Consider the following 15,774-nt stretch of genomic DNA (forward strand, 5'->3'; position numbering starts at 1 on the left):
GTAAAACCGGAATTCTAAATATTGCTTAATTTCGGCCGCATTATTAGGAAAGCTAATAAAGGTACATGAATGAAATTTTGCGTACTAGATGGAAATTCCTTGAACTCTAAAGTTTCCAAAATTTAGCTTCCTTGAGCGTGTAGTTGCCGGGCTGTTTGCAACGAACATAATGTAACGAAAAGCTTTATTTTCCTTATCCAAATGCGACTGTTAATGCATGATCTCGAAAGGGGGTTTGCTGTGTCTGCCCCGATCTTTCCGCTATACCCTGTGTCCCAGCTAATGTTAGCCAAGCTGTTCAACGAAAATAAAGAATGAATTAAAAAACGCTAGCACAACGCGAAAGACGAAGCACGTAACTGACACACTAATACAACGCGCAAGACAAAGCACGTAACTGAATCGTCACCGAGTCAAATCAGCGCGTACAGCGCGTCGTAATTGCAGCCTCCGCGATCAACTTCAGAAACATTTTCAGAGCTAATTGCGGAGGCCACGCTCCGCTGTGCTGAGTACGGTGAACGCCACCTAGGTGGCGTTGGTAGTGCTTCTTGATGCCAGCGTCCCTTCGAATGCTGGCATCGAGGCGTCGTAGTGCTGAGACCACCGAAGCGTTCACTGTCGGTACGCGTTAGTGTCATAATGCAGTACTTCTCTTTTCTGCTCGTAGGCGGCGGCACCGCCCCGAGCAAGAGCGCGGGTACACGGAGGAGTGTTAGATATATAAGGCGCGTCTGTGTAGCTCTCTGCAAATGCGTTTGTGGCGCAATGGGTTAAACGCTCGGCGATCTATCGTCGCGGACCGAGAGGTCGTGGGTTCGATTTCAAGAAGAAACAGTGCAAGATACAATTATAAGATCTGCGGTGCTCGGCCATAAGAAGTTTAACGACCCAGTACTGTTGATCTTGAAATTATGTCGTGCACCGTGTCACTTAAACCTTTTATTTATTTATTTGAACAGCTTGGCTAGCGTTATAGCTGGGACGCCGTATATACACCGGCGGCTATCGTCGTCGCCAAGCCAAGTGCGCATCCTCAGCTTTTACCCTGCGAAAAAAATTAAAAAGCAAAATGAAAGTTTCGCCATAAGGCCGAAGCAATGAATGTGATAGCAACGTGTTAGAATATTACACGAAGTTCGAGGCTCGTAGCTGCAGTAGCAGAATGAATTCCAGTAAACGTAAGCTGGCTAATAAACCCGCGCTGTGTGGCATGGGTAGACACATGAGCAGAGAAAACTTTATGACCGCGAGCAGCTTCGGTTAGAACCACGAGGTCTTGTCCGCGTTGTCGCCTTGTGTTCACCTCGCATTCCCGTACTGCGGCATGATCACTGCGGGCACAATGTGTGCGTTGGCTGTGTGTCTTTCTTCGGGATGACCGCCGTAACCGCTCAAGAGAATACAATTTGTTTATACCTTTGATCTAAAATTTCTGTCACCTCTATATGTGTCGTGTGCTAAACTGCTTCGATGGTATAATCCACCTTCACAGCAGTGGAATTGCACAAAATTTTTTTTCTAATTATCGCCGGATAAGCATCCTCCTATTTTTTAGTAAATAATTGAGAATCTCACTGTCAATAACCTAACGAACTACCAAACAAAATGTAACCTTTTGACACCTAAGCACTTTGCTTTTTGTGCTAACTTATCAACCGAAATAGAGCTGATAAAGCTAACTGACAGCATAAAGCAGTTTATCAATAATAGGCGGTGGGCAGGGGCGGTATTTCTTGGTTTAACTAAAGCTTTTGGCACTATTAACCAATCCATTTTGTGTGCTAAATTTGAATCCTTGGGAATTTGTTAGCCCTTTTGCAAAGCAAAGGACTAACAGAACCCAAGTTTTTTTGGTTATGGAAGTGCTTTATCCTCTCCAATAACAACTAACCAGGGACGTTCCACAAGCATCAATTTGGGTCATGTATTATTCCTTATCTACATTAATGACTTACCATCATCGCTTAATTATTCTGACTGCATCGTCTATGCTGATGATACGACGATATTCATTAGTGGTAAAGACATTAACAGTCTACTAGGAAAGTTAAACGCCGATGTCGCGAGTCTTGTTTCTTGGCGTAACAATAACTTGCTAAATGTAAACCCTGTTAAAAACAAACTTTATGGTATTTCACTCGTCCCAAAAAACGCCTACAGTAACCACTCAACTATACATCGATAACTGCGTCATTGCTCCCCCTAATTTTATTACTTTTTTTAGGCGTTACATTAGAGCTTCAACCTAAATACAACATTCACTTAAATTCTGTTTAAGAAGATTGCTTTAGGCATGCGCGTACTCATTCGAACAAGACATTGATTTCAGCAACATACTCTAAAATCACTTGATTACGCTTTCATAAACAGTCACCTTACCTACTGTATTTCATCGTGGGGAAATACATACTCCACACAGCTGACATTCCTCATTCACCTTCAGAACTGGGCGGTCATACAACCATAGTTTATAAGCATAGTTTATAACGATAGGTTATAACCCATAGATCATGCACCGCATCAGCACCACCCATTTTTCGCACTCTTGAAATAATAACGTTAACTTGCACATTTCAACTCAAAACTAGGTCTTTTATAGTTTAGAAGTAGAAACAGTGACGTTCAAAGTGAGATACTTCCCCCAACGCTACTTTACAATACAAATAACACACGGTTTTCTGAAAATGACAACCTCCTAATTTCTTCCAAAAGGAAACCCTAACTACGGTAAAATGGCAGCCTTCTTTTCTGCAATTTTATTGTGGAATTCTCTGCCATCAAGTGTTAAATCATGCCCTTCACTACACTGTTTCTGTTGGCTTCTAGAACAGTTTCTACTAACAACATAAGTTTCCTGAAAAATAAATAAATAAATAAATAAATAAATAAATAAATAAATAAATAAATAAATAAATAAATAAATAAATAAATAAATAAATAAATAAATAAATAAATAAATAAATAAATAAATACGAAGGGTTTCGCGCCAGACCTGAAGGTATAACATTTAAAAAAAAAATGTCGCAGTTTCACAGATGCACAGATGTCGCTTTCCGGTATCCCCGCTGGGGATACCGGAAAGGCTCGGAGAGGAGCGCTGCAGCGTTTGACATCGTTGATCGTGACGGCAATCTGAACTCGACACGCGAGTTTACTTGAAATGTTTAAAAAATATCAGAGGTCGTTGAGGGGCCCTTTAAAAGAGCATATCGCGTTAGGTTGGATCACTTATATATATAGGACAAATATTTCAGTTTTAGTTTTTGACGCGCACATGTTTACTCTACACGACATGGCTTTTCTTCCATTTTATTTCTTGTCGCACCTGGCTATTTCTGCCACGCACGCAAGGCTTCTTCGTCAAGTTGACCAGTGTGCTTAATACCTCTGTCTTCAAGAGTGATCTTCCAGTTGAATCAGCGCTCGTGTGTGTTACTGCCTTTTTCATCGTCTTCGTCTGTTTGCGCTGCTGATTCAAGTACGCATATCACTTGGTTAGGCTGATAAACATTCTTACAAGAAAAAGCAAATGCCTCCACTTAAAAGGTAGCCCATACTTTACAACTAAAAGGCAGAGCAAATGGAAAGTAAGCCTTCACGGCGCCCATGCGGCAGCTGTCACACCACAGAGCAGCACAAAAAAAAAAAAATTTTTTAAAAATCCAACTTGACGGAAGTGGCAACAGAAATGCCAGCTCCCTGGTAAATTAGCCAGATATCAATGGGCGTCTCTTGCAAGAAACGATGCCAATTAAGCTGTTCTTGACGTACGACATTGTGTAACCTGTGAGAAGGAAATGTGGGCACCACAAAATGAGATCATGCAGACTACGAATCTGCCACACACAACACATAACTATGCACTAAATAGTAGTACACAGCCTCGGAAGCCATGTTGGCACCGGCGGCGGGCGTGTCCGATGATTCCAATGGTTTTCTGGGCCAGTCGCCGACGTGGAAACGTTCGAAACGTTGTCCTGGGGTGCCGAGGAACATGAAGGTGGCGGCCCATCCATCTTTCGGAGCCCAGCCCAAAAACTTCCGGGCCCGAAGCTTCAAAAACATCGGAACGATGAGAACGTGCGTCTGACCGGGACGGCTGCTCGCAGCGCCACTCGGAAACAATGTTCGTTTTATTGCGATAGCAATTATATGGACACTTCAACCGGATTTCTGCCGTCGTCGTCGCCGTCGTCGTCGCCGTCGCCGTCGCCGTGAGGTTCCGTATAGATAAAATCTTCGCCGCGCGCCGTATGCCCCAGCGGAAGCGTGGGGGGACGCGCGCTGTCACGGAGAGCGAACGCACTCAATCTCCCACGCGCAAGCAAGGAAGCGGAAAGCCAGCGCCGGAGGGAGCAGGGGGGGGGCACTTCTCTGCCAACAACCACGCTCGTCGCTCGTCCGCACAGTCTCTTATCTCTCCCACGCGCAAGCCAGGAAGCGGGAAGCCAGCGCCGGAGGGAGCATGGGGGGGGCGCACTTCTACGCTTCCAACAACCGCGCTCGTCGTTCGTTCGACCGCACCGTCTCTTATCTCCACACGGCTCTGAAGGTACGTTGCGCTGCCAGCGTTTTGACAGTCGTTGGCTGCAGTCATTCAGTGTGATCTATTCATGTTTGTTTGTGCGCGCTCACACCACGCTTGTTCATTCAGTTAGTAATAGTCGGGCCACATTTTCCAACGCACGCTACACATGCAATGCTGCCCAGATCGGCAGTGCATGTGTAGGTGTGTCCCTTCGCACGCGCTGCCCACGGTAAGCGCTTCTCATCAACACCACCGTTTCACACGCGCCTTCTCGTGGTCATCGAGTCTCTCTTCATGTCGGTCTACTTACGCCGCAGCACACCTGCTTACTTAATCAGCTCATGTTTACTACAATTCATATTGCTACCAAGGCCGCTCACCTTACTTCGTATGACATTGCTGTGTTGCTATCGCATTCATTGCTTCGCCCTTAGGGCGAAACTGTGACATTTTTTTGTGGAAAAGGAAAGAAATTTGAACATCGGTCTACCTATTTTCTTTGCTAAGAGACAACTCTTTGCATGTGTTACTTCAGCTTGGCACAGAATGCCTTGAACCATGTAATGCATAACGTTCGCGTGTGCTCGAAGGCCCTGCTTAATTAGGCCCTTTAATGAGCGGGCCCGAGTCTATAGCCCGTGTCTTCAAGCAAGAGTCCGACCCGGCCCCTGGCCTCATGCCCGAGCCCACCGAAAAACGCTTCGGACGGCCTGGCCCAGCCCGCGGGCCGAGCCGGGCCCGGGCTTTCGGGTCGGCCCGGGCCCGTGCTGTGCTCTAGTCGCCACCATGACAGTTGGCCGTCGAGTTGCTGCGGCGGGGCATTCGAAAGGGCGTTGATGTGTTTTGGGTAAGTTTCCTGGCTACCCGCGCATTGAGAGAGCGTAAACTTTATTTTAAAATCAATCAGATTCGAGTCCGGCGTCTTTTTAGTGGGTCTGGGCACCCGCCGCGGACGCGGTTCCGAGACCTTGTCTCGTAGCGGCTTCCTCGGCTCGCTGGACGGCCCAGAGTTGTGCTGTCAGGTTCGAGCTGAGTAGTGCGGTCTTCTAGCACGAGCGGAGGCTTGCGGTGGAAGAAACGGAGGGGTCGGCACTGCCCGAATCGTTTGTTAAATCCTGACACTCCCATAACATGTGATTAAGCGTCGCAACCTGGCCACACGATGTGCATCTGTTTGTAGTGTACATGTCTGGATACATGGCGTGCATGAGTCTGGGGCTTCTGTAAGAATCCGTTTGTAATTGTCTGTATTGTACTGCTTGCGTCCTGTCTAACCTAGCGTGAGGGAATGGGCATATACGCGTCTCTGTAACTGGTAGTGTGTCGTGATGTCGTGGAACCTGGTCATACGATTCTCCCACGCCCAGACGTTTGCAGTACCTCGCGGGGGCTCTTCCTCCGATGATGCTCGGTGAGTGAGCTCTCGAGCAACGCGGTGAGCCGCTTTGTTGGGGGTGCTCAGTTCAGTGTGTGCCGGGATCCATAGCAAGTGCCTTCGGTTATCGAAGTCGGCCTCTCCCTTGTGTATGGGATGTCGCTGGAGTATTTGATACGCCTCTTGCAAGATGCGTCCATTTCCAAAATTTCGAATTGCCGTTTGCGAATCGCAGATCACGTATGTAGTTTTGGTTTGTGTGAGGGCCAGTGCTATGGCCGCTTCCTCTGCCGCTTCGGCATGTGCCGTGTTCACGGTGACGCTCGTGAGGTGGTTCCCTCGGTGGCTAGTAACTCTTCCTGTCTCGATAACGGGCTGCGTCGGTGAAGACTGCCTCTTTGTCGTTAGAGTAACTTTGGTTCATGTGTTGTGCTCTGGCTTTACGTCTCCCCGTGTGGTGTTGGGGGTGCATGTTGTGAGGCAATGGGCTCGCGTATGGTTCTTGGAATTTCCACTTTGATGCCATGCTGCATGTGCACATGTATGTGATGCCGAGCTTTTGGAGCACGTGTCTTCCCGGTCGGGTTTTGGATAGGCGCTCGAGTTGGGACACTTGTTGCACCTCCACGAGTTCCTCGAGCGTATTGTGTAAGCCTAGTTCTAAGAGCTTGGTGGTGCTGCCTCCGGGCGCAAGTCCCAATGCACATTTGTACGCCTTGCGTATGAGAGCGTTGAACTTGTTCCTTTCCGCAACCGTCCAGTTGTGAAACGCTGCCGTGTACTTTATTTGAGACATGACGAAGGCTTGTACGACTCGTATGACGCTGCCTTCGCGCATGTCCGTGTGCTTGTTGGTGAAGCGTCGGATGAGCTGCATCGTGCTGGTGGCCTTTGCCGTTATCTTGCGAAGTGCTTCGCCATTGCCGCCCTTGTGTTCTATCATCATTCCTAGTATCCGGATCTTGTCTACCATCGGGATGGGTAGACCGTTTGATGCCGTTAATTGGATTTCTTCCTTTCCCGGGAGGCGGGGGGTGCAGCCTTTGGGTGGGCGCCCCTTTCTCACCGGTCTATATAGCAGCAGTGAAGAACATTGAAGAACGCTGTTATTGTTTTGTTTTATGTCAGGGATTGCTTTTAAGTGTATTGAAGGTGCAAAAGTTTACGAACAGAGCTTTTTTATTTGTTCACGGGCTACGGAACTCAGTCATGGTTAAGCTTAGCCATGGGTAGACTTGTGCGAGGCTTGCTTTCGCAATACCGGTGTCACACGTAGACTTCTGATCGCGATCGGGCCGATCCGGATCGGATTTCTTGATACCGGCGTCACACGTACCCTTCTGATCGCGATCGGGGCCAGTCCGGATCGGATTTCTTGTTACCGGCGTCACACGTACACTTCTGATCACGATCGGGGCCGGTCCGGATCGGATTTCGTGATCGCGAACAACAGTGGTCAGTTGTTTCTTTTTCCGACGCAAAGTCAAGACCCCGGCCGAAACGTCAGTAAAGTCTTGTTATGTTATTCCTACGTGCTGCTATTTTTCGAACTATATATATATATATATATATATATATATATATATATATATATATATATATATATATATATCGCGCACTCCGCCGCCGCGCGCGACTCACCGCCGCCGGTCTGCGCATTCCAGAGGAGTGACGTCGTAGCCGTGGTAGACGCACTGGCGCCGGCGCGCGCTCGCTGTGCAGTCGCCGTCTGACACTGCGCTGGAGCAGCTGCGCTTCTGACTGGCGTTTGCCAGTGTGGTATAGCCATGGAGAAGGAGAGCGCAAATGCTGCTCAACAGCGCAGAAGAACGGAGAAGCTTGACTCATCGGATCCCGAAGTAGTTGCCTGGCAATTAGCGGTTGAGCGTAAGAGGAATGAACAGAAGAAGGCTAAACGTGCTGCGGAGACACTGGAGCAAAGGGACGAACGTCTAGCAAAGCGGCGTCGCCAGGAGGCTGAGCGACGTGCCCGACCGCCCCTGCAGCAACAAAAAAAAAAAAACCCCGTCGATGACGTCAAGGCTCGCCGATCGACTGAATATACTGTGAAACTCAGCGAAAGCGCCAGTGCGACTCAGACCTTCCAGACGGACTTCGTAAACAATCCGTTTGGATATGTGTGCGACGTGTGCGAAAGACTATGGCACATGAAAGACTTGACGCCGCTGAGTAGTATGTCATTGTGTGTGTCATTGGAGCAGCAGTAAGCATGACAATCAAGCTAATCCTTGACAATCTAGACAACCAAGAAAGCTAAGAATAATCAGCTGAACCTTTGCTAACGCTACCTATATCCTGGCATAGCCGAGCTAAGCCACTGCAACATTTTTTAAAATAATTCCACTCTGTGCATGCGCAAGTTTCCATTTACGTGTCCGTTGTAATCCTTTTTACTTTGTATTTTTTTCACTTTGTATTTTTGCATGTCTCTTTTCACCCTTACGGCAAAAAGGTATAAATTGAGCTCTGTATGCTTGTACACGCACTCTTGATGAAGGCCGGACCCCGGCCGAAACGTCAGTAAAGTCTTGTTGTGTTTTTCCTACGTGCTTCTATTTTTTGAACTACTTCTGTGCCGGATCCTGTTACTCTTTACTTCACTGATATATATATATATATATATATATATATATATATATATATATATATATATATATATTGTTACAAGCGCGAAAGCCTTGTATGATTTGGGTATGTGCCGCAAGCAGTAGTGGGACACGGGGTACGAGGGGGGCAGAAGAAGAAGACGTTCTCCTAGCAATAGCAGAACCTCTGCTGGCGCCCAAGACCGTCGGTTGCGTCCGAATAAACCCTCTTTTCACGGAGAGTTACCTGTAACAGAGTGGTGGAGGTGCTGGGTACACGACGTCGCCGTACTACGGAGTCGCAACCGCTTGAACTTCGCCGGAGCCGCCGTCTCGCCGGTCTCTCGCCGACAACATTCATCATGCCACAGAACGGAGGACCAGACCCGGAGCCAGTTGCAACCACGCAAAGGTCAACGCCAGTTGCCCTTGCCCACCATTACATGGAACCACGCTCGTTCGCGGGAAGAGCGGGAGAAGACGTGGACGAGTGGCTTACGCACTACAATCGGGTGAGCCGATATAACCACTGGAACTCGCTCACGAAGCTTGACAACGTAGTCTTATTTTTGTGAGAAACCGCATTGATGTGGTTCGAGAACCACGAAGAGTCCTTAACAACATGAGAACTCTTTGTTGAAGAAATAGGGAAGTGTTTTGGCGACACTGATGCCAAAAAGAAACGCGCCGAGAGAACACTTGCCCAAAGAGCTCAAACTCCAACAGAGACATGCACAACCTATATAGAAGAAGTACTCAAGTTGTGAAAGATCATAAACCCACGGATGTCTGAGGACGACCGAGTCGGACATCTTCTGAAAGGCATCGCAGAAGACGTCCATAATTTTCTGATAGGGAGAGAAGACCTCACGTCCGTCTCAGATGTCTTGCGTCACTGCCGTACATTTGAGACGTTGAAGACCCGTCGCATTGCACCCAAATTTGGACGACTGGCAAACGTGACAACTGTCGCCAGCGTCGATACCAGTCCATCCACCGACCTTGCCTCTACTATCCGGGAAATAGACAGTAGACAGTTTTAGTTTAGCGTGGTTACCGGAATAGCGGGCGTACCGGAATAGCGGGATCGAAGTGCGCATGCGCAGAACGCTAACCGACCCATACCGTTTACCGTGCGCACGCTATTTCTCAGAGTTAACGTTACCGTGTTAGCGTGGTGTACGTAGTGTACGTAAAACATGGCGGCGGTCCCGGTCGCCCGCTTCGAACTGAATTTGGCTTTGTTTTTGTAGAATTCACTTCGTTCGTAGCAAATGACTGCGTAAACGGCTTTTGCTTAGTCTCATGCCGCTTCGCCGAGAGAGTGTTATGGCCAATCTTGAGGAATTTTCGAGATCGCTTCTCGTTTCGAACGCGCCTAAGCCTAACGAGAGAAATTTTTCTGAGATGCGAGCGCCATCTGTCGCTAAAGTCGGGAGATAGGCGCGACGACGGCATATGGCCTCTGAGATGGGAGGATTTCGTAGGCTATGGTAGACAGCTTGTACTGCTTGTGTGTTTCGTTGCAGATCGACGGACATGTGAAGTAAAAATACAACGCGCTCCTGGCTTCCATTGCGCTGCCTATCGCACTTTCCGGACGCACCCACACATAGAATTAGGTGCCCTGTGTATACGAAATTCAAAGCGTAATGGAATAGCGTCCCGCACGTAAACTACGCTATCACGCTATACTAAAACTCTCTTTCTGCAAAGTTCGTTTGCGGAACGGTAACGCTATTTCCCGTAACCCCGCTATTACGCTAAAGCTAAACTAAAACTGTCTAATTTTAGTTTAGCGTGGTTACCGGAATAGCGGGCGTACCGGAATAGCGGGATCGAAGTGCGCATGCGCAGAACGCTAACCGACCCATACCGTTTACCGTGTGCACGCTATTTCTCAGAGTTAACGTTACCGTGTTAGCGTGGTGTACGTAGTGTACGTAAAACATGGCGGCGGTCGCGGTCGCCCGCTTCGAACTGAATTTGGCGTTGTTTTTGTAGAATTCACTTCGTTCGTAGCAAATGACTGCGTAAACGGCTTTTGCTTAGTCTCATGCCGCTTCGCCGAGAGAGTGTTATGGCTAATCTTGAGGAATTTTCGAGATCGCTTCTCGTTTCGAACGCGCCTAAGCCTAACGAGAGAAATTTTTTTTGAGATGCGCGCGCCATCTGTCGCTAAAGTCGGGAGATAGGCGCGACGACGGCATATGGCCTCTGAGATGGGAGGATTTCGGAGGCTATGGTAGACAGCTTGTACTGCTTGTCTGTTTCGTTGCAGATCGACGGACATGTGAAGTAAAAATACAACGCGCTCCTGGCTTCCATTGCGCTGCCTATCGCACTTTCCGGACGCAAACACACATAGAATTAGGTGCCCTGTGTATGCGAAATTCAAAGCGTAATGGAATAGCGTCCCGCACGTGAACTACGCTATCACGCTATACTAAAACTCTCTTTCTACAAAGTTCGTTTGCGGAACGGTAACGCTATTTCCCGTAACCCCGCTATTACGCTAACGCTAAACTAAAACTGTCTAATAGTACGCGAAGAACTGCGTCGACACAATGAACTAGTGTGCAACACAGCTCAACCGCCGGCTACGTACCCAGTGTATCATTCGGCGCCCACAGCACCATGCGCTACTTTGCCACCGTCTGTGTGTGTCACGGACGTCGATGTGGCTGGAACGACGTGGCCACATCTGGAGACGTTTCGTCAGAGCAGCGGTATGGGCAACGCTTTCACTCCAGCCGTGATGCACAGAGGCGAACGGCTCCTGTTCAACGTACTGGGGTGCTGTACCCTGTTCGACAACCTCTGCCGGATGAGCGCTTGGAGCGGCATTTCGTCGAACGTCCTCTGCCCTTGTGCTACAACTGTGGTATCGAGGGCCACATCGCCAGGTACTGCAACGTGGCCCCACAACGCCGCCAGCCGCCAAGGTACGACCGATCAACAACATCTGGCCAGCAACGTGTCGGCGGTGCGTACACATATCCACGCGGGATGTCCAATGAACCAGAACACTGCGAAACCGTTCACCGGCTTCCGATCGGAGCTTGACACCACCTTCTGCTCCTCGCGTAAGCCGGTCACCGTCTCCCCGGCGCCGCTACCCGTCGCCTTCGCCGGAAAACTAGTCAGCGCGGCCGTTGGAGATGAGGCCGCTGGACAGTCTTCGATTATGACAGAAATACCTCCGCCAATTTGCATGTTTAAAAATAAGATTTGTGTACGTGTAGACGGCGTCTCAACGATGGCCTTAGTAGACACTGGAGCAACCGCTTCCGTAATGAGCCACGCATTCAAACGCCTGCTAGGACGAAAAGTGCTGTTTTCGTGGGACCGTGCCGATGTGTTTCGTGGAGTGAGTGGAGAACTATTGTACCCTGTAGGTGTGCGCGGTGCAACAGTTAGCTTGGGTTGTGAAACGTTTAACGCGGAGTTTGTAGTTTTACCTCATGCTACGCATGACGTAATTCTGGGCCTCGATTTTCTTAAGCTGTGTGGTGCCAATGTGGATTGCCGAACGGGAGAAATTACTGTAGATTCGAGCCTTCCGACCATCTTTGTGGAACACCCGCCGTGTTACGAATGTGCCCTTTGTGTGTCCGCAGATACCGTCGTACCGCCGCTGTCTGCCAAATGTGTCCCAGTCGCCTGTTCTCCTGCAACCGACAGAACATTTGAAGCTACCGTAGAGCCCATTCACCTTAGTTGCCTGAAGAAGAATGTTCTGGTGCCCTATTGTACGCTGTCGGTTATCGGCGGGCGTACTGTATTATGGACGATAAATTGCTCCAACGAACCCACAATACTACCGGAGGGTCTGAAACTTGCGGCTATTCGTGAACATCAAGTATTGGCGCTCGCCATCCTTGCAGAAGCCCCCGATGCCACGGATGAGTCACAGTCGGATGCATGCGCCACGGACACTTCGATGATGGTTATGATAAACAAATCGCTCAGCACTAACAAACGTCAGGAACTGGCAAATATTCTACGAAAACACTTCGCGGTGTTCGACTTTTCCCAGCAAGAGGCTCCACCATCCATTCCCCCTTCTCGTGTACAACATCGCATAGACACAGGATCTCACCAGCCTCTGCGACAAAAGCCATACCGGGTGTCACCTTCGGAGCGCAAGGTGATCAATGACCAAGTCCGTGACATGCTGAAGAAAAACGTTATCCAAGAATCGAGTAGTCCGTGGGCAGCCCCAGTAATTCTAGTTAAAAAGAAAGATGGCACATGGCGATTTTGCGTTGATTACCGCCGCCTCAACGCCGTTACCAAGAAAGACGTATACCCTTTGCCACGAATTGATGATGCTTTAGATTGCCTTTCTTCGGCCTCGTACTTTTCGAGTGTAGACTTGCGGTCCGGATACTGGCAGATTCCGATGCACAAGGCAGACAAGGAAAAAACGGCATTCGTTACACCCGACGGACTTTTCGAATTTAATGTGATGCCGTTTGGGCTGTGTAACGCACCTGCAACTTTTGAGCGCTTCATGGACAACATTCTGCGTGGTTTGAAGTGGGAAGTCTACATGTGTTATTTGGATGATGTCGTGATTTTCGGACGCACGTTTAGTGAACACAACGCTCGCCTCATCTTGTACTAGAGTGCCTAGGCAAAGCACGCTTGGTACTAAACTCCAAGAAATGTCGCTTTGGAGAACGCCAAACACTAGTTCTAGGCCACCCAGTGGACAAAGAGGGCATAAGACCTGATCCAGCAAGAACTGCTGCGGTCGAAGCCTTTCAGCAACCTCGCTCAGTAAAAGAGCTACGAAGCTTCTTGGGCCTGTGCTCATACTTCCGTCGGTTTATTCCCGGATTTGCTCACATCGCGCACCCATTGACGTGTCTGCTTCAGAAAGGCGTTCAATTTGACTGGACCCCAGAATGTGCGTGTGTTTTTCGTGAATTGAAGTTCCGTTTGACGTCCCATCCAGTTCTCAAACACTTCGATCCCTTGGCTCCCACTGAACTGCACACGGATGCTAGCGGTATTGGTGTCGGCGCAGTTCTTATTCAACGCTTCGACACCAAAGAACACGTCGTAGCGTACGCCAGTCGCTCTCTGAGCAAGCCCGAGCGCAATTACACCGTCACAGAACAAGAATGTCTCGCGGTGATTTTCGCAGTACAGCGCTTTCGGTCATACTTGTACGGACGCCCTTTCACCATCGTCACAGACCATCACTCGCTGTGCTGGCTCGTCAATCTGCACGATACATCTGGTAGGCTTGCACGTTGGACACTCCGTCTACAGGAGTACGACTTCACCGTTTCCTATAAAAGCGGTCGACGGCACTCCGACGCCGACTGCCTGTCGCGGCTACCGCTTCCCACGACGGACTGTGACGCGGACAACTTTGACCACTACATCGTAGCCTTGGAGCCAGCATTTCCTGATCTCAATACCTTTAAGACTGAGCAGCGAAACGACGACACTTTAAAACTGCTTGCTGCCAAACAGAAATCAGCAGCCAATCGTTATTGCACACGTGATGGGCTTCTGTACAAGAAGAACTATTCTCCCACAGGCTCACGATATCTCCTGGTGGTCCCGAAAAGTCTACGCACTTCCATCTTGCGAGCTATGCATGACGAACCAACCTACGGTCATTTGGGAGCAGCTAGAACGCTTTGCCGTCTTCAAGAACGATTTTACTGGCCTAATATGCGTGAGACGACGCAACAGTACGTGTCTAGCTGCAACGAATGTCAACGTCGCAAACGTCCCACAAGTCCTCCTCCTGGTAGATTACACCCTGTGCCACCCCCAAGGACTCCATTCGAGCAAGTCGGGATCGACCTTCTCGGCCCGTTTCCACGGTCCTCCAGTGGAAATCGTTGGATCGTAGTGTGCACTGACCACCTGACACGCTACTGTGAGACGGCCGCAATACCATCGGCTACTGCAGCCGACGTGTGCGTTTTCTTACTACGTTTTATCATCATTCGACACGGGCCTCCTAAAGTCGTTATTAGCGATCGCGGGCGACAGATTACTGCAGATGTGGTTGAAGAGATGCTTCGCCTGTGTTGTTCAAGTTTTCGACATTCTACGCCGTACCATCCACAAACAAACGGCCTTACGGAACGCACCAACAGAACTCTCACGAACATGTCCATGTACGTGTCGACGGATCATAAAAACTGGGACATGCGTTATACCTTTCGTAACTTATGCATTTAACACCGCCCAGCACGAAACTACCGGCTACAGCCCCTTCTTTCTTCTTTACGCTCGGCCGCCACGTTATACCCTCGATACGATCTTCCCATTTCTGAACCACGATGATGCCTGCATATCGGAGACAATCTGTCGTGCAGAAGAAGCCCGCCGCCTTGCTTATTTGCGCACTCTTGCTTCACAAGATCGCTCGAAGGCACGTTACGACCGCCGACACCGACACGTCACATATGATCCCGGTGACTTAGTGTGGATGTGGACGCCTACCAGAAAACGTGGGTTGTGCGAAAAACTACTGGCGCACTATGTTGGACCTTACGTTGTGTTAGATCGTATAAGCGAATTGACATACCGCATAGCACGTCTCCTTTCAAATGGTCGACGGTCTTCAAAGACTGAAGTGACTCATGTTGCACGCTTGAAGCCCTGCACCACTCGAGATGCTGTTTGACTTGCCCGGTGGGCTTCGTGTACGTGGGGGGATGTGTTACAAGCGCGAAAGCCTTGTATGATTTAAGTATGTGCCGCAAGCAGTAGTGGGACACGGGGTACGAGGGGGGCAGAAGAAGAAGACGTTTTTCTAGCGATAGCAGAACCTCGGCTGGCGCCAAAGACCGTCGGTTGCGTCCGAATAAACCCTCTTTTCACGGAGAGTTACCTGTAACAATATATATATATATATATATATATATATATATTCAAGTGTGTTCCAGTTGAACACCTGTTCATAGTCTGCGCTCAGGCATATATATATATAGTTCCGAAGATAGAAGCACGTAGGAAAAACATAACAAGACTTTACTGACGTTTCGGCCGGGGTCCGGCCTTCATCAAGAGTGCGTGTACAAGCATACAGAGCTCAATTTATACCTTTTTGCCGTAAGGGCGAAAAGAGACAAGAAAAAAATACAAAGTGAAAAAAAAAATACAATGTAAAAAGAATACAACGAACACGTAAATGGAAAACTGCGCGTGCACAGAGTGGAATTATTTAAAAAAAGTGAATACAACAAGGCTGTGAAAACAAGCTCCTAAATCGTGAGTAGCCCATG

The sequence above is a fragment of the Dermacentor silvarum genome, chromosome 2, assembly GCF_013339745.2.
Source record: "Dermacentor silvarum isolate Dsil-2018 chromosome 2, BIME_Dsil_1.4, whole genome shotgun sequence".
NCBI lineage: Eukaryota > Metazoa > Arthropoda > Arachnida > Ixodida > Ixodidae > Dermacentor > Dermacentor silvarum.